Raw genomic sequence first — 10,061 nt, forward strand, 5'->3', positions numbered from 1 at the left:
TTTCTTGCCGTCGCTTGGCTTGTTCCCCCTGATGCTGCCATCCATTAAGGTGCGTGTCCCCCGTCACCACACCAACGTCCCTGTCGCCTGTCTTGATGCTGTGTACCTGTCGGGATCTAACACCACCTTCGGATCAAGATTCTGGTTCCGGTTTTTCAGGGTTTCCTCTAGGCTTAGATTTTCTGTAGCAAAGAGGCACATAGCAACCAACGGTCCCGCCAATGGTATGTATCTTTCTGTAGGAGGAGAGGGCTTAACAGCAACTTAACCATTAACTTACTCAGGCACGATCACTTTTTATTGGACGTTGTCGTCCGAGCCGTGTTCAATAAGTAATGCAAGAAACTTTTTTTCTTTTTTTCTCGGCCAGTCGGTTGAAAAAATGAATAACTTGTTGAGGGATATCATGGAATATTCCCGCTTCATCCTCTATAGCTTCACAAAGTTTCAATAGATGGCGGTGCTATAGGTAGCCTTCAAAATGGCATCTGTAAAGGAGATCCGTTCCAAGGACGGAGCTGTCATCGTCTTCTTAGCCGGAAACCAAAGCATCGCAGATATTCATATGCACTTACAGAATGTCTACGGAGATCTGGTAGTGAATTAAAAGCACGATGAGTCATGGGTGATGCGTCTGTCTTCATCGCAACATGGTCGTGTGAACCTGTCCGGCCGCACACAGCTGCGACGCCTCCAGTGTTGGAACGTGCGGACACTCTCATGCGAGGTGATCGACGGATCACACTGAAACACCTCGTTTCTCAAATGGCAATCTCTGCTGGTGATTCTGACACACTCGTCTACCAGCTGGAGTATTCAAACGCGTGGTCCCTGGCTCCTCACCGCCGAGCAGAAGAGTAACGAAGGACCATCTGTGTGAAATTACTTGCGCGTTTCACGGCTGATCGTGACAATTTTTTGTCGAACGGGCGGTGAAACATGGGCCCGTCACTTCGAGCCGGAGCCGCGCGGAGTGGCCGTGATGTTAAAGGCGCCATGTCACGGACTGCGCGGCCCCTCCCCCGGAGGTTCAAGTCGTCCCTCGGGCACGGGTGTGTGCGTTGTTCTTAGCATAAGTTAGTTTAAGTAGTGTGTAAGTCTAGGGACCGATGACTTCGGCAGTTTGGTCCCTTAGGAATTCACACACTTTCGAACCGGAAACAAAACGGCAATCTATGGAGTGGGTCCACTCCACCTCTTCTCCGGGGACTAAGTTCAGACTGCACGATCAGTCGGTAATCATGGTGATGGTCTCCTGGGGTCTCGGGAGGGGGGGGGGGGGGGTATTCTACACTCATGCCCATAAATTAGGGATAATGCTAATACATGGTGAAACAACGTTCTGGTGGGCTGTTTGCGGTTTTAAATCACCTCGGCGTATGACCTTGCGGTGCATTTGACCTGGGGTCGTCGCACGGTGGCGCTGGCAGCAGTCCACATACGCAGAGGTGTGTTGGTGCATGGCAGAGTACGGTGCAGCGAGTAAGTGTGCAGACGGTTTCAGACGTCCTAATGGTGACTGTGTCGAAAATGGCTCAAAGAACACATACTGATAACTTTATGAGGGGTAGAATGCTAGGACGACTGGAGGCTGGTCAAACACAGCAGGTCGTAGCACGGGCCCTCCGTGTGCCACAAAGTGTGATCTCAGGAGAATGGCAACGATTCCAGCAGACAGGAAACGTGTCCAGGCGCTACAGCACGGGGCCACAGTGTACAACACCACAAGAAGACCGATATCTCACCATCAGCGCCAGCAGACGGCCACGGAAGACTGCAGGTAGCGTTGCTCGGGACCTTACCGCTGCCACTGGAACAGTTGTCTCCAGACAGTATACAGACGACTGAACAGACAGGTCTATTCGCCCGGAGACCTGCAAGCTGCATTCCACTGACACCTGCTCATAGGAGAGCCCGTAAAGCCTGGTATCAAGAACACAGAACATGGTCATTGGAACAGTGGTCCCAAGTTATGTTCACAGACGCGTCCAGATGTAGTCTGAACAGTTTTTCTAGCCGGGTTTTCATCTGGCGTGAACCAGAAACCAGATACCAACCCCTTAATGTCCTTGAAAAGGACCTGTACGGAGGTCCCTGATTGATGGTGTGGGGTGGGATTATGATTGGTGCACGTACACCCCTGCATCTCTTTGACAGAGGAGCTGTAACAGGTTAAGTGTATCGGGACGTCATTTTGCATCAGTATGTCCACCATTTCAGGGGTGCAGTGGGTACCACCTTCCTCCTGATGGATAATAACGCACGGTCCCACCGAGCTGCCATAGAGGAGGAGTACCTTGAAACAGAAGATATCAGGCGAATGGAGTAGCCTGCCTGTTGTCCAGACATAAACCACATCGAGCACGTCTGGGATGCTCTCGGTTGACGTATTGCTGCACGTCTTCAAACCCCTAGGACACTTCAGGAGCTCCGACAGGCACTGGTGCAAGAATCGGAGGCTATACCCCTGCAGCTGCTCGACCACCTGATCCAGAGTATACCAACCCGTTGTGCGGCCTGTGTACATGCGCATGGTGATCATATCCCATATTGATGTCGAGGTACATGCGCAGGAAACAGTGGCTTTTTGTAGCACATGTGCTTCAGGACGGTTTTCTCAACTTATCACCAATACCGTGGACTTACAGATCTGTGTCGTGTGTGTTTCTTATATGCCTATGCTATTAGCACCAGTTGTGTGTAGTGCCACGTTGGGTGGCACCACATTCTGCATATATCCTTTATTTATGAGCATGAGTGTATTTGATGACATCCATTACGATGCTACCATCGGCTCGGTAGTATATTGTGCTGCTCTAAGGGAAATTGAAGAAACGACTTCAGTGTGTTAGTCACCACAAAATAGCAAAAGAACTTCTCCATCTCCATGACAGCGCAAGGCCTCACACACGTCTACGCACCCGAGACGAGCTCACAAAACTTCATCGGACTTTTCTCCTTCATCCACCCTACAGCCGGGATCTCGCATCCTCCGATTTCCATTTGTTTGGCCTCGCGAAGGATGCTCTCCGCGGGAAACAGTACGTCGGCAGCTGAGCAATGTTCTTCTCTTTAATAAAAACAAATAAAACCACTCGACTGTTATAAAGAAGTCTTGAGATTTAGTATAGAAAAGCCTACAAAGGCAATACCAATTTAATATCTATGAAGAACAGAACTTGCTCTTCGATGACCATTCACTAAGCTATTGCATGTTCTCTAATTATTTCCCGTTCGACACATTATTACACTCTGACAATAAAAGGTGTTATATAATTGTTGGTAATTCAAATACCAGACCTCCTTTTGGTTGATACATTTTAGATACTAGTAATATCAGATCGATACATGTAAGTGCGATTGAAAGAGGAAAAAAAGTAAAAGTAGTTTTCAATGGTCTAAGGTATTTATTTAGCACTTCTATCTGAATAGAAAATACAAGGTTAACGTTATTAAAAATACGTGCGTCGGTCTTCTGTGATGAGCATTTGATACAGCGCATCATTACAGTGACATTATACCGCACTTAGTACTTGCGTGGTCCTGCTGGCGATCCGCATGCACACTCTCACGCACGAGAAACCGTACCGTGACGCCAGGTCGACCATTATTTTCGCATTATCAAACCGCCAGACGCCGTACAGCTCGAGATAAAAGGCACACGTGCATATGTGCCGCACAATGATTCTCGAATCAGAAACTCCTCCTCCGGAAACATATGCTCGAGTGAACTTTCTGAAAAATGTTACGCATTACGCACCACTCCTCCGAAGTTTAGAGTGAGCGTGGACGATGCAACACGATCTCATTTCACTTTAGCGTCTACTGGCCAACTCTACAGGAAAGTGTATAATATTCACAACAGTCATTACGTGAACTTCTGTGTGCAAGCAGTAATTGATTCAGTATCGTGTAGCATGTTTCTTTTTGGAAGTGTTGGTAGTCTGCCTTTTCTATTATACATTTCAGCTACAGGCTGGCAACGACTGCTTTACCACTAAGGAAAGGTCTTTACCAATATTGTCGTCAGTTGAACTCGCTCAGATTGGTGATTTCACTAATGTATGTGCTGTGATCGCTACAAAATGGATATTACGAAGGCAATTGTAAACTGAGATTTATTACGAGATATTTTCTGTGAAAAAAGGCAATGTCCCACCACTCTATCCAATTTAGATTTTCGGTGGTTTCGGTAAACGAAGTAGCGAGATTGTGGCAAACATTTGTGTGAAAGCAGAATTGCTGATTCTCTGCCCCACTGTTGTCCAAACTGAACTGGAGCTCCGTCTCTAATGACCTGTCATCAGCAAGATACAACCCTTACTTTCTTCTTCTACACAACAAATAACTTACGTCATGCTCGTCTCTAATGGGGTGCATATAAGATCCGATTCACGAAAGAGATTGAGAACTTCAAAAAGCCGCACTATCCTTAACGGATTTAGAGAGACCCTCTGAATAGTCTAGTGTAGTACTTCATATTAAAGTAATTATGTGTACATATAGGACTTGATCTTTAGAAAAACAGACTGGAGAATTTTGAAAGCATGCTGTTCTGTGAAAACTGCTCAGAGACCATAGTGTTAAAATTAGAGATGTGAGCCTAAGTCAGGACACGAAATTGTACGTAAAATACTAATATATACTATATACTAATATATTTACTAGGTGAACCCTTTCTTCCAATGTGATACACTTTTTGTGTGGTGTGGAAGTAGATGTAGATACAGATGTTGGGGATAACCGGGTAAAGTGGCCAAGCTAAGGTATTGCTATCGTATATGCTGTCAATACACGGAAATATATAGAAATAAGTGATTATAATCAGCAGCTACTGAAGTATAATATCAAATGTTTAACCTCCTTACGATCAACATAAGTACTTTTGTAATGTTGTTGCTTTAATTTATTCTGCAAGCGGTGCTGCTATTCAAGACCATAAAAGTGGGTTAGAACCTGTGAGCTGGATTACTGCGCAACTGTTTCACCAGGTATCCAGTCTAGCTTACCAAATTCCCAACCAGACTAACATTAATTATAGTCTTTTAATAGTCATATGACAACCGGTGAAATATATATAAAAACAGAATTTAAATAAAAAGAAATAAATCAGTTTATATTTCGAAATTTATTTTAACATTGATCATTGAAATTTCAGCATATTAAACTTGAGTCATAGATGAGCTGGTGCCTTATTTAGGATTGTGAAAATGTGAGTTTGTAATCTTACGGAACACATCAAATACGGAGCCAAGATTGGGAGACTGCATACCACACTGCATTCAATAAAATAACGCACAAAGAACGTTGAAACATATGCAAGAGGAAATTAACCACAACCAACCGATTCAATTTTCACCCAAAGAAGTTACGTTAGTAGCGCAATCCTGTCCGTCATGTAATTACCACACACTGGTATACTAAATTCATACTAACTCTCTGTGAAATCTTCCCGAAAAGATTAGCTGAGGGCTCCTTTGATGATTACACCACATGCTTCACGTGGTCAACTTGGTTTACACAAAGAGTGTAACTCCACAGTAATTTTGATGATTAAAATAAATTAGATCGAAAAGCAATTTGCAAAAGAAAAACCTCAAACTGGTTACTAACGTCTTACTATTAACCTGATGGGTCAAACAATTGTATAAGCGCGTGGTACTGGTCTCACAAAGTACACCGCACGTGGGTTGAACATAAAGAAAAGTTGCTATATTGAAAAATATTGTCAAGACGAGACGTTATAATCTCACGCACATTCCAATTAAGATTGATGAACTTAGAGTTACTGATCAACACGTGGTTCCACTTTACTCACAAAGTAGTGACAAAGCAACTACCGGAATATATTCTGAACTTCACACTCGAATTACACTGCGTTGCAATTTAAGGTAACATTAGATATTTTAGAGCTAAACCTGAAATAAAGGTGATTAAATTTTCAGTTCGGCTGAACTTAAGAAATCCATTGTCCTACGGACTTAGCAGACACGCGCATAGCCGGAGATCTTACCACTTCAGACGCTCGCCGCGGACAGACTGACCTGGGCTCCTACCAAGGGTGCTTCCGTATACAAAACGGAAGTGATCAGAGAGGCAGCTTCCTATACCAACATGACAAGGGACGGACAGCAACATACTAAGGATAGAAACCTCTTTGCTTTTAGAAAGCGTAGCTACCTGTTCCGACGTTGGTCCTACTGTTCTCTAGCAGACAGGCTTGTCTGCTACCCTCAAGCATGCAACTAGAAATACATTTGCTCATTCATTCTCTCACACTGAGTATATAAAAGAAAGCGGATGTAGGTTCCGTATGAGCCTGTGTGACATGAAATACATATAAACTGTGTTTTAAAGTGTAGTAGTGTGACAGATCGTTCTTGTTTATGTGTAAAAGTAACACGTTCCACTACTCAGTCTCCTTCCAGATAGTCAGAAACGCCACAGTAAATTTCGAAGAGGAATTTATGTCGTAAATGACAACATATTTAAGAAATTAACATGAAAGGAATCCTACAGAGACCTTTCATAACCCCAACGCTCCGGGAAAAGACTGTGCAGGGAATTTTCTGGCCATGCTAGGACATTCCCAAGCAGTCTTCTCACACCCAACTTACACCAAAAATGTAAAGAAAAGGCAAAAGGTCTCCAGCTAATTGCTAAAACACAATAATTTCAACACATCTTTAGAATCTACCAATTTCAAAGAGAAAAAAAACCAATCTGTGACACCTATTTAAAAGATAGTGTAGACCTAATTCGGTCAGCAAGTAAAAACAATGGTTCCTGTGTCATTAATATGAAAACAATTTCTGGTTGTTACCCTTATGGAGTTCACCAGTATTTGCTCATTGCAAGAGCCAACTGATCAGAGGAAAATTTATGACTGTTTATTAACAAGTAAAATTTATGAAAATAGCAAAAGTGCCACAGCAATTTAAAAAAAACATGAAAATAACATCAGTATTATAAAGCAGAACATTACAATGCACAATCGGCAAAAGCAAAAAAAAAAAAAAAAAAAAAAAAATGACAGGAGAAAAAAAACATGTTTTGCAAAGTGGTTATCACAAAAAATTCTATATCTTATAAAACTAATAATTTGTAGAATTAAAATAACTATGTGGCACTAATTTAATCACTCTAATGTATTTCAGTTAGTTAGCAAACAATGAGCACTGTGTTATTATACCGAAACTACAATAATTATGTGATTGTTACCCTTATGGGATTTTCACTATAAATATGCCCCATGCAAAGGCTAATCGATCACAGTCCAATGAGAATGAATAGCTATCTGACTGGTAAACGAGGCAATGCCACAGGAATGAATTTACTAAACAAAATATCACAAATCTAATACATCACACAAGAACAAACATTGATCAATAAAACAGCTCTGAAAGTACAATAGTCAACATCTAAAAAAACACCAACAAATAAAACACCTGCAAAATACAAGAGTCAAAGTTTCTCTGACAGAAACACACATATATGCATTGAACTAAGAACCGTATAATCACTGTTCACTGACACACTCAGTAGTTCCACTGTTCCGAGACACAATATAAGGGGGGGGTTCGTCGCCGCAGCTGTCAGTAGGGATTTTTGTCCATCTGTTGCGTGTAATCCCTCCGTCTCTGCCCTCTCATGAAGTTTCTCTTGGTGGTCCGTGTCACGTACATCTCGATTTGGTTCCATCTCTGTGTTGTCAAATTCGTGCGGTATCCTCGTTTGACACGCCAGGTTGATATTCCTGGGCAAGGATGACACTTAATGGCTCTTCTTTGTGCCACCCTTAGCTACCAGCGAATATCGAACTATGATTTACTGTCGCTTGACAGTGGGCATCCGCCAAGAAATGTTGATAGGCGTCGTTGAAGTCTGCCAGTTTCTCTGGACAGTATGTGTCAAAAGGCTCCACGCCCCTTGTGTTGTTACATTCTTGAGTTATCCTCAATTGGCTCGCCGGTTTGATATTCCTGGGCAAGGATGACACTTAATGGCTCTGCTTTGTGCCACCCGTAGCGACCAGAGAACATCGAACCATGATTTACTGTCGCTTGACAGTGGGCATCCGTGAGGAAACGTTGATAGGCGTCGTTGACGTCTGCAAGTTTCTCTGGACAGTACCTGTCAAAAGGCTCCACGCCCCTTTATCCCCTGTCTTTTGTTGTTTCACCGCGGCCGTCTCGTCACGGTCGCGTGCGTATGGTGCGTTGCCAGCAGATGGATTTCCGCGCGGTGGACCGCTCGACCATCTCAGGTCATCGCCTCCACGGTGGGGTCGCACTGCTGCGGCCGGCCATTAGCTCCAGGTGCAAGGGAAAGTGTTTGCCGCGTACCCTTCTTTTGTGGTCGACCGCGCTCCCGAAGTGGCCCGGTTGACAGTGTGTCCTGCTGGGAAACCCGCCAGTTTACAACTAGCCCTCCTCCTCGCTGCTCCCGCTGTCTCGTAAGAGTTTAGCCGGTTCGCTTTCACGTTCTCAACTGCATTCACACAAATTTTTCATCATAGTTATGTGATTACAAAATGTCATACATAATACCACTTAGTATTTTCTTTCACAATTTTTAGGAACAAAATTAATTTTTTTAAATAAAAAAGTTAGATGAATCGACAATATAAAAATAAAAGTTAAATGAGTTGACAATATAAAAAAATAAAAGTGAAAAGTCTTGACAGTATAAAAATAAAAATTAAATGAACTGACAATATAATACGTAAATCCACATCACTAATGTGGTTCACTTGCGTTTTAAGAAATCAAATGCTACTTATTAATTCACTAAAATGAATAGGATTATGCCTTGTGGACGTATAGGTCAGGACAGCATAGGGTTCAAATGTTATTTACACACACACATGCACACCTGTTGACTATACTACAAACTAACTACCCATAAACATGTATTACTCAAAATTCTACTTCTATCCACTACTAGTTAATCCAACAAGCTACTTCAATGCTACTTCGACAAAGTGTTTACACCACTACAACATTGTTCTAATTCGTCCTCTTCCTGACGCTCGCCGCATATGTCTTGTCACATGATAAATATGGAGAACTTTCCTTAAACATACACAGTAAAAAGAACAATGGTTATTTACACGCCAAAACATTTATACCAGTTGACACACCTGATAAGAGACTCGCAATTATACATTTATCATACTCATATATTCACACATAAAACAGTAAGACAATTTCATCTGAAATTACGTTATCACAAGAATTAATCACACAGATGACTCTGAGAAGGGTAAATATTTTCCTCATACAGGTTATACTACATTTTCTTACCCATTTTTCTCCAATTTCGTTCCTTCTTTAAGTTACCTTTCGCTTCTAAATCAGTTATTTCGCCTGTGGTGGTTATTCTGGATTCATTTCTCATGAATGGCAAAATTGTGGTCTCCTCTATTCTGTAAAACAGTTTCATCTTAACATATTGAACTTACAACAGACACAAAAGATCCGAATCCTCCTGCAGTTTAAATGACAAATGTTTTGCTTCATCCTTATTACATTAAACCGAGCTTTCCTTCGGTCCCATAATCAAAATTATTTAATCTTCCTCTACCTTCAAGAGGGAAATTTCCTCAGTACAAATCATATAGGCTACAGTGCATCCCGCACCAGCGAAAACAGTAAGCTGTAATGCTGACAGCATCAGCAAAACACATAAACGTCGCTTTTCTAGGACAAGTATTAACGCTGAATAATTTTTCAGGCTTTGACTCAACATCAATCAAGACTACAAAAAGGATCCATATTTCTGTTCCATTCTCCGTTTGCTGAAAAAATGCTCGTATTTGACTAACACAATAATATTTCAGGGCCACGTAAATTACACAAACCACAATTCTTCTACCCCCTTGAAGGGAATCAATATACTGACGAAATCCACAGACAGCACTTTACATACTCAGCTATAAAGAACAAAAAAGACATATATCATCAATATTAACATATCATCGCATATTGGGAAGCCAATGATTAAACAATCGTATTATCGCATCCTGTTTTCAAGATTCTAAACTTCCTCATTCCGTTCTC

The sequence above is a fragment of the Schistocerca serialis genome, chromosome 1, assembly GCF_023864345.2.
Source record: "Schistocerca serialis cubense isolate TAMUIC-IGC-003099 chromosome 1, iqSchSeri2.2, whole genome shotgun sequence".
NCBI lineage: Eukaryota > Metazoa > Arthropoda > Insecta > Orthoptera > Acrididae > Schistocerca > Schistocerca serialis.